The 11,339-nt window shown below is 36.2% G+C and overlaps 1 long non-coding RNA gene across 1 annotated transcript; it reads right to left on the minus strand.

Moving 5' to 3' along the window:
• Positions 1 to 5,960: 5,960 nt before the first annotated feature.
• Positions 5,961 to 7,610, minus strand: LOC110905803. The gene is made up of 3 exons (XR_002573432.2): positions 7,447 to 7,610; positions 6,820 to 6,876; positions 5,961 to 6,273 (listed from the first exon to the last, which is right to left on the minus strand). It is a non-coding gene; the product is annotated as an uncharacterized LOC110905803 (long non-coding RNA).
• Positions 7,611 to 11,339: the final 3,729 nt, after the last annotated feature.

The raw sequence follows: 11,339 nt of genomic DNA on the forward strand, positions 1-11,339 counted from the left end.
CAAATTCGTATGAGAAGGGTTAAAAGCGTCAACAGTGAAAGTTAAGGCTTTCCAAATAATTAATAAACTAACCGGGGACTTTATAACGCGGGTAAATAACACGAGGCCCCTATCGGTAAATAACCGAGGGCCAAACCGCAAAGTTACCCCTTCAAACCCGAAAGGTCAGGTAAATCATTACGAAAGATTTCGTTATTAATTACCGGATTCTGATAATCATTACAAAAGATTTTAAAAATCTGAAAAACAGACCTCTCGCGACCCGCGTGAAGGTTAGGCTTAAGTGTAGGCGGGCCGCGAGCCTCCTAAATTACACGCCTGATATTTGAACTTTAGGCGACCCGCGTTAAAGGAGCATGGAACTTCCATGCGGGTCGCGTAAAGTGCCCAGATGCAGAAACATTGTAGTTTCTTGCCTTTTGAACATTGTGAACGACCAAACCTCAATAAATGAGGCATGGGCACCCTACACTTGACCCATACACCTCAGGAGACATCTACCCATCATCATGATCAGTGTAGGTTGTTGTGTAGTGATCTAGAGAGCTTTCCTTGGCTATAAATAGCCACATTATGTGCATAACAATTCACACAACACAAAACACATTCATCTGATCATTCCAAGAGCTCTCTAGCATCCATCTCTGCTCTATAAGCAAGAACACACTTCTGTAAGTCGTTCATAACCATTTTGGTCATGCATTTCCATAGTTATAGCTCATAAACACAACCGTCGTAACTAACGGTTGTCATTACAATAACTCAGTAACGGCCTTTATAAAATAAAACGAGTATTTCGGACACGTGAACGGACCATAGCCTTGCTTATTAAATTATAAGCATGTCCTTAAAGTTTCACGTCAATCCGAGGTCTAGAATGAGAGTTATGCTAATTAGCGCAATTTAAATAAACTTTTGTAATAAACGGCGCAATTAGCATAACACCTATCTAAACCAAGATTTCGAAACCGAAACTTGTACCCACTGTATTAAAATAATATTTTGGGAATTTTAAAGATTTTTAATAAATTTTACCTCGCTCATAACCTGCGGTTATGGCTACGGTTCGGTAAATACCGAATATGCCCTTTTCGGCCAAAACATGAGTTCTACAAGGTCTTTTGACCCGATTCCAGTTGCTACTGATTTTAAATAATAAATAAAGTATTTTAAGCTTTGTAAGCTGTTCGGGAAACTCAGATTTCCTGTAGAACTCGAAAAGCCCTTTTAAAGTCTTTAAAAGTGACCGAAAAGCCCCTACGGGGCATAATATTAACTTAAACTCGTTACGGGCGTCACGGAAGGTATCCTACTGATACCACAACCCATTTAAGGCATATTGACTTAGGAAATAAGCGTACGACTCTCATGATTAACCGTTTCGCCTATTGCGCGCACGGTTCGGCTTATGAGACTAGTTTTCATAATTTAGCCGATACGGGTCAAATAATATCATTTGAACCCTAAAATCCAGAGTGTGAACCATTAACCCATATAAAACAAGTCTCTGGACTTGTTGGGACAGAATCACACTCCATTCTCGGTTTTCGCCTTTTCGCGCGATTAAACCATATCTGTATATATCGGAACCAACCGGTCTAGGCTACGGCCATTATAACGACCCGTTAGGATTCTAAGAGGTTAATTAAAACCTTCGTTCCAGATTAGGAGCCCCAGTAAAAGCTATCGGTGATTTAATCCAAATTAAGGAAATATACTTGCAAAGGTAAATACTTTAACTTATTTCCCCTATATGGGCTTGGGTTACGGTATATTAATACCGCTTGATTGAGCATTATATAATTCCATCGCTTAGGTGGTTAATTGATTAAATATGATCGGCTCATTTAAACAGTTTTGTTGCTTATAAGCCTTTGGGGGGTTTAATGACCGTTGTCCCGGATATCCTTGGCATCATTTTACGAAATGGCCACGACCATCGACATCCCGGTGTAGGCGTACACCCGGTATAAAGTGTCGACATTAAATTAAAAGACGTAGCCGTTGGTTTTTATACTACGGTTTTACGCAAACGTGGTGTGTCTATAAATCTTTAACCCGGCACGACCCGGGCTACTGAACGCATAAAAGAACATGTAAAACGTTCACAAGATTTTATTATAATTTACCCAAGTTATAAAAGAGTTTGTGCCTTGTGCATTCAAATCAATTTTAATAAACATTTTCAAATGTGTCAGTTGAATGTATTTACCAGTGTAAACTGACGTATTTTTCCCAAAAAGATTGAGTGCAGGTACCTAAACGTAAATTGGCTGGTATTAGCTCCCTAGCGTCGTGATAAGTCTCGCAAGCTTGATTGCAGTATCTGATGGAACAATACTTTATGTTTATTTACGATCCACTGTGGATATATTCAATCCCTGTAATACATTTTGATATTACAACCAGAGGTTGAAGTTTATATATTTATCTTATGCTTCCGCTGTGCATTATATAATTGTGTGGTTTGACTATATTGTTGCCAACATCGTCACGGTAATCCCCCACCGGGCCCACCGGTGAGACACGTGGAAATCGGGGTGTGACACACTCGAGGTGTCGTTATCACATTCCATAGCCGTCATACATACGTAATTCCTTCTAATAATTGTAATGCTAAGCCAATTCCCTAACTATGTACCACAATGGATTAACTCTTACCTATATACTTACTAAGGTTTCGTTAATACAAGATTATAAGCTTATTACATATGCCATCTCATTCCATGTATGAGTTACACATAACTTGGTACAACCCTTCTTTCGATAATTTAGTTTACACTCTACCTCGTAGGGTCGTCTTATAACACGAGCCATGAATCTAGGTATATAAACTCTAATTCGTGAACATTTCTTTAGAGGTTTACCTTCAAATAAGTCCTCACATACGCTAGTTAGCCCGACTAGGGCATGATCCATTAAATTTTTCAGTCATTTACTCCATTAGTCGTAAAATTTTCATGTCTTAGCGAAATCCTATCTTATATTCCTTGCAAGGTTTACTTGTGGCAAAATATCTTTTATGCCACATTCCATTCAAATATTCTTTATTTTATATTCCACGCAATCCTTCTTTACGTAACATCCTACCTCTCTAATAATTACGCATTCTAGTATTTTCATTCTAACTTCCTTCAACGTTAATCTTTCACATTTTCCATACAATCCCTTCTAATCATTCTAAATTTGACATTTCAAGCATGTACTCCGCTTTCTTACCAGATCCTTACTTTCCTTTCCTTTCCACTATTCTACTTTTTTTTTCGATATGCGGATCAACTCCTGCCATCTTTCCATAACGACATTTAGTAATTCCATCACTAATAGCATAAACAATTGTATGTGTTAACGATCATACCGATCGCATCATTCACATTTGACTCTCGTTAGTCAATTCTGACAAGCGTAAGACATATACTCAGATTCCCATTCTTTCAAATTCTTATATTTCGTCATGTCCTTCATAGTACGCGTATTGATTTAACATGTTCCATACAACTCCCAAAAATCCTACTTTTACGACCATAAGTCAAATCATGCTTCTTATGCATAGACACTTAGTCGTCTCTCAGAAGTCAATAGTGTTAACATATAACTTACGACTTAACCTTGTTTATTCGTGTTGTTATGTGAAACTATAAAAACATCAATATACACATATCAAAAATCTTGATGTAATTGGCTTACAACCACACAGTCACCTAACCATCGTCACATATACATTCACATACACATGCTCCCACATGTAAGTGCTTTCATTAGTCACAAGCATATGATATGCTCATAATGAAAATACTCATTTAACTACTTCATTCCATATCTACACAATTCAACGTTCATCGTTCACAACACAATCAATCATCTATTACAACATTCTAATTCATGTTTCTTACCATGTTATCTTATCAAACCAATTTCCATTGGCAATTCATCTAACACACATTCTTATGCAGATCTATTATCTATTATATCATTATCATTTGTCTACATATATTTATCCATTGTTAGCATACAATTCCACTTACCATTTTCACCTAAGCATTTCATCAAACATTTGGTGGGCGTACCACTTTCTAAGCATAATGTACAAGTTTCCTAAGCATATTCCTCCCAAATTCATCTCATGAACCATTACATTCAAACAATTCACTTTGTCATTACTTCCACATCACGTCTAACTATCAAAACTATCATGTAATATCTCATGCACCAACAAAATCACAATTTAACATCTTCACCATTTTACAATTCCAATTGGGTTTTACCACAAATCATTAATATGATCAAAACTGAGTACAATACAACTTCTATTTTCATACCAACCTCAAGCATATAATTAGTAACGTTAATACTATACGCATCTAATTTATGCTTACGCGCATACGCACACATCTACATACATACCTACCTTCCTGCATCTCTACATACATACGTACACTCACATGCACCTTTATACACACACACATATATATATATATATATACATTTACATACACGCATACCTTCCTACACACTCGTTCGAGATCTTGCTTACAACTTACATACAAGTACATTAATGGCTTGGGACCTAAACTTTGATTTAAAGCCCATAAACATTAAAGGAATGATAAAAAATTACATTTGGGATGCCCACCGTAGTCCACGGATAACGTATTGAAGCCCACGTTGCATAATCCACTTAAATAACAAGATTTCATGTACCATTTACGTCATCCTCTAATCAATACATATATATATATTCACATACACGTATTTTCGCATGCTGATGCTCCATGATTCTACAATTAGCAAATTTCATTCAGAACATCTATCTATCATAATTTGAACATATCCTTTACTAATTAGCTCGTATGATTTACATTTATCACATATTCGCCTCTTAATCATACTAGAGCAAATCATTAAATATACTTAAACATCACACCATTCATGTACAAGGTACAAGCCTCTAGTGCATAATTCTATCAAAGCATACATTCATCCGAATTTTCATACGAATTCCAACTCCACTTCATGCATTCATCATTCATTTCATGCCATTCCATTCGTTACATTCGACTTTTATAAATTTTACTTTACTGCCAACGATCTACATAACTTTACATAACTTATTATATCTTCTAATACTTAACAGGAACATAAAACGGGCATTTCTGAGGAGTATGAGAACTTAAATTATAACTCATAAGCTCTCAATTCATCATAGTTCATTAGTCCGTATTTACTTCATTCGCATTCCTATATTTCATACTTTATCCACTTTTTAGACTTTCGGCATTCATTCGTGTCATTCGACACATTACTCTCGACCTTTACAAGTCTCTTTCCATCGTAACCACTAATTGTGGTTAGATATATCTTATTAGGCATTATTTGGACTCTACCTGAACACTTAAATAGGCTTTCGGACAATCCGGTAACTCGAAACGCGAAAGTAATACAAAAATAAAATTTTCAGCGGATTGATATTCCACTAGCCGTCGCCGACGGCTTCATGCCCCGTCGGCGACGGGCTTCAGATAAGTGCGTTGCCTACATTAGTCCGTAGGCAGGAACTTAAGCCGTCTACGAATATAGGGGCGTCGGCGACGGGGTGTCTGGCCGTCGGCGACGGCCAGCCATTCATTAATCCGCTGCAGCTTCGTTTTTAGCATTCTAACTCGTTTTCGGGTCCGTTTCCAGCTGTACGGTCCCCGGAGTTTATTGTTTCGCTACCCATAATTATTACTTCACATATTTAACTCAACTTTACATCTCAAACTCATTACATATACTAGCATTCATCGAAAACTTACATTATTACCTCATTGGCGATCTTGGAGCGAGCACACTTTCGAACGAGCCATCGGTTTGAGTTCGAGCATCGCGTTAAAAACTCGAATCCCTCAAACCTTGGCTCTGATACCAACTTGTTAGATCCGTTTTTTTTTTCGAACTTTTAAAATTTCTTACTAGAGTAGTTTATGAGACATCAAAAATACCAACTTTGTTACATAATAATTTTTACAAAAATTGGGCATGACCCGTTCGTAAAACGAACGTGCCCCCTGTTTTTAACATAATCATTCAAATAACATTCTACGAACCCGTTGACATAAAACTACCAAAAGCAAAGACGACAAGTTTTACAAATGTACAACTACTAAAAAAGTTGGATAAAATAACAAGTCATGGACCAAAAGGATGAGAATAATCTAGCGGAAGCGTTTGGTATAACATGACATAGACACGTGCTCGCTCCAATTCTCCAAATCGCCTAAAGTGAGGATTTACCTGCATTCAATAACAAGACTTCAAAAGTTAGCCGTAGTACTCATTTAACTCGATGTAACAATATATTAGCTTCATTCGTTTATATGCTTTCATTATTCTTACGCATTCGATTTACCCAATTAAATGGGTAATGGCATATACCCTCATAATGAGGTTCAAGCTTATCACTTACAACCCGGTAACATCGGGTTAATCGCTTTCAACATAATTCTTTCTTTCCATCCGTATAACGGATTAAATTTCAAGCTTTCATCATAGCATTCATGACCACCCATTCAAAGCGGGTGGTAGCTTATCTTTACTCGACTTGTCCAACTAGAACCGGTCGACTTGTATGGCTTAACATAACCTTCATTAGCATAACCAAATCCGCAAGGGATTTGCTATTTCGCATTCATTACAACATAACTTCTAAAACCTTTTTTTCGACATAAACTCTTACATCTAACCAATCTTTATCTATAAAGGAATTTGCACGAATCGTATTATCAATTAATATCATTCGTAAATCTACTAGTAGAGTAAATAAAGTTCAAAAGAACTTACTGTGGTCTTGCACTACTTGTGTTTTGGAATGACCCGTGCCTTCTTCCTTCTTCGCTCCTACATGTTACAATTTCATACTTTTAGCTTTCATACGAATTAATTACATACGCATTTCCTTTATTCGTCATGGTGTTAAACAACTATGCACACCTCCATTTCTATTCTACCACATCAATTTAACAAGGATTCATATCAAATCACAAGTAAATAAACCTAGGCATTTCATCGAACACCTTATGTGCGTACCATCAATAAGGCATAGTGTACAAGTAATTAAAGCACATTTTTCCTTGTCCATTCATGGATCATCATAATCATTTAATCTTCATATATTATCATCATAATCATATGTATTCTGTTTCTTACCAAATTATTCATCAAAATATCTTCTACAACTCTACTTGAACATCAACATTACTCTAATTCACATATAAACTTCACCAATCCTTCACTTTCTTACAAATACCAAGTGGGTTTTAATCAAAACCTTCAATATGGTCAGAATCAAACATATTACTACTTCTACATGTTAATATTATCTAACATTCATGTCAATTTCATACTACAATCATAGATTATACATAACCCACTTTATCATACATCACCAAAATATGAAATTTGACTTACTTTGTGTTAAAAGAACACTAGATGATCATGAATCTTGATACATGCATCAATTTACACTTCAATTTCCCTTCCAATTTGATGAATTTAGGATGTTAGGGTTTTGAGGGGAAAGCTCCTCCTGTCCCCCTTCTCACGATCGCACATACACCCACATGAAGTACTGGACTTTTTTTTTGTTAAGGGTTTTAATTACATACTTTTTCATTTTGACCCCCTCATCATTTAGAACATGTCACTTTTCTCATATTTAGATACTAACTTAGTAAACCTTCATGCATATATATAAAATTTTAGATTTGCTAGAAGCTACAATTCTTAATAATGGTAAAATTTTATATTTACCATTTCTTTTCACTAGAGTATTGCGATTAAACATTTTAACACGTCGTACGGAATTTGGGGTGTTACAGTATTGATGAAACTTCTTAAATCATAGCGTGATAAACTAGAATCCCGTTTCAGTCCATTCACGAATTTATCCCACTCCAAAGGTAAAGCATCAACAAATTTCAAAATTCTTTCATCATTTGAATGCCAAACCTTATGTTTTTCTAATTTGATGATTAACTCATAAAACCTTTCTTTCAACATATCCATCGATTCATTCTTCATACACAAGAAATTTTCGTATCTTTTTACATAAACATCCTTACGATATTTCATCTCATACCAAGCTTCCTTAGTCCAGTTATTCAAATTTTCAAGATTCTTGTTTTCTTGTTCATCAAACATTTTTGCCAAGTTTTGAATAATCAAACAAGATCACTCAAAATAACAATCACAATGAACACCCGAGCGAAATCAAAACTATCAGCAATTGTGACAAATAAGCAGACCAGGTTATGTCCAAATAGGCGGACCTGGTATCAGTTCGAGCGAACCTACACTTGAACAGATAAGCGAACTGAATTATGTTCGGATGAGCGAATCTACAAGGTTTGTTCGAGCAGACCTACTTTGTTCGTTCGAGCGAACCGGAGTATGTACGTTCGAGCGGACCTGATCAGTTACAATTGTCCGAATGAGCGAACCTAACAAGATTTTTCGAGCGGATCTATTGCTTCACAAGCGAACCTAGCGATGTCCGTAAAAGCAGACCTATGTTTTTACCCAGTTTTAACCATTTTTAATCCGAGTTTTGTCCTGAAACTTTCTAGGTTTCGTTATTTGTATGTTTTACACGTTATATTCAGTTTTCAGACAATTTCAACCGTAGGAACCACTTCAAATCGAAAAAGTATGAAAGAAAGAGAGTAGAAATCAGAGAATTTGGTAGAATCAAGCTGTAGTAGTATGAACACCTCGTCCTGTGCTCTGATACCACTTGTTGGACCGTGTTCCGACCCTGAAAAGTCAGCCGAGACAGTTCATCTTCACATACGAAGGCGGAATCAACGTAAATGAAGTTACAACAGCTATTCCTTTCTAATTTCTTCTCTTTTATTGCTTTCTGATTACAAATTGACAGAGTTCCGTTCCACAAGCAATGGTCTAGGTCCGTGTCACGTCCCCCGACCCCATCCTGGATGGAATCGGGAGCCGCGAGCAGTCCAGTGGTACCGGTGAGTTATTTTGAAAAATATTGCAGCGGAAATTTTATCAGGACCGTGAGTTAGGAAAAATATCAGAGTTTAGAAACACCGGATTTTATTTAAATAGATGGAATAAATTCCATTGTTACAAAGGTAGCTTTTAATAAAAACAATATTTCTTAATTTGATTTAATTAATAAAATAACCCACTTCTTGAAGTCTTTTAGTGCCGGATCCAATCCTTACTCCAATCTACTGTAATTACCTGAAACGCGTTTTAAAAAGGTTTTGTCAGCGGGAAATACTGAGTGAATCATTCAGTTTACTAAAACGACTCGTTTGTTATAATTTACAGTATTAAGAGTTTTTACATATGTTTCTGATATCTACCAACTACCCACAGTATTTGTCACTCGACCGGATCTGTGACCGTGGTCATATCACCATTGGCTGCCCCAATGAATGACGTATATCACTTAATTTTAGGTTCGCCCACCTAAAGTGATTAAAACAGTAGTAATGTGCACAATACCCCACATACTGGCTGTAATTTGGTGATTACATAAACTTAATCACTGTAATTTATAATTCTGAAAATAATTTGGAGTATTGCAAAACATTTGATAAAAAGAGAATGACTCACATTATAAACATGTAGATTCATACGGCTAAAGTTTAGTCTACAGATAAGCCTTGATATATTGCTGATTTATACAGGCAGAGCTTAGCCTATTGATTTAGCCTTGTAACCTAGTGCACACGAACTAGGTAGGTAACTTAATACAACAATTACGATAACTCACGAGATCAAATTCTCACAACGAATGACAAAGTGCGATACTTAAACATCCATCGATTTAACGACGAACGACAAAGTATAACCCTAATGTGGGTGGCACTTAAACATCCATTGGATATATTGATCGGTCGGAAAATGAATCGTAATAGCGATCGAGTTAATACCCTGTATCGTAGCATCACCCTGCTATACTAATTAGTGATTCGCGTGTGTGTAGTGGGGAGTATTTTCGGTAGTTAAACATATAGTTTAACAGAATGGAATACGTATTTGTGTAAAACCCAAATCAAACCTTAACGATAGTCACGAGATTCGAACCTTAACGAATTTCACAAAGTATAGTCTTATTCAGACAGTACTTTGGTATCCATTTAATGAACTCACAAAGTATAGTACTTTGGATTCCGTTTAACGAAATTCACAAAGCACAGCACTTCGGCATTCGTTAGATGGTTCCTGAATCGATCGGACAGAACATCGCTTTGGTGATTATTGGTTAGAACACCAACGTATAGAGAAAAGAAGAAAGAAATGAGCAACGAAGAATGAAATCCTAAGTTCCTATTTATAGCAAGCAAGCAAGCACCTCAACAATTTCTTCTGATCGGTGTGGGATTTCAATTGACATGCCTACCTACCTGCTTGACATGCCTACCTACTTGCTTGACATGCCTACCTACCTGCTTGACATGCCTACCTACGTGCTTGACATGCCTACCTACCTGCTTGACATGCCTACCTACCTGCTTGACATGCCTACCTACCTGCTTGACATGCTTACCTACTTGCTTGACATGCCTACCTACCTGCTTGACATGCCTACCTACTTGCTTGACATGCTTACCTACTTGCTTGACATGCTTACCTACTTGCTTGACATGTCTACCTACCTGCTTGACATGCCTACCTACTTGCTTGACATACTTGGGTGTCTTAATTAGGGTTTCCTTATTGGATAATTATTATACTAAATATTAATTTTAGTGAGAGTTGTTACATCCTTCCCATCTTAATAAAAAATCTCGTCCTCGAGATTTGGACTATGATATTTTCTTTAGGTTTCTTCTTTTAATTAAGAAAAATAATGTATCGTGGAATGGAATCAAAAGATATTTTGAGGGGTATGAAAATTTAAAAATAAAAATGATTTATAGAAACAATTGGATTCAATATTCGAAATGAACTTACTTTGATCAATTGAGGGAGATTCCGAATTGATAAATATCTATTTGTGAATGGGAGTATGGAAAATGATTTGTTAATGATTACCCGAAAGTCAACATCGTTTACTTAAATGGTACTGGACAATAGAATTTAGTGTATCGTAATCTGAGTATATAATTGTATCAAGAATATGACAAATCAAACGAATGGCGTATGAATAGGGTTTATTATTAGCACAGGCTACAAATGTATATGGATACTGCAAGGTATTGTTATGATAAATTTACCGTTTTCGAAATTAACTGAGAGTTTCAAGGAAGCGAATCTAGATATTTCAAAAGATGAGACATTCCGATGAAATGATATAGTTTCCAAGGTGATTATGTTTAAGCCAAAAG

The sequence above is a fragment of the Helianthus annuus genome, chromosome 11, assembly GCF_002127325.2.
Source record: "Helianthus annuus cultivar XRQ/B chromosome 11, HanXRQr2.0-SUNRISE, whole genome shotgun sequence".
NCBI lineage: Eukaryota > Viridiplantae > Streptophyta > Magnoliopsida > Asterales > Asteraceae > Helianthus > Helianthus annuus.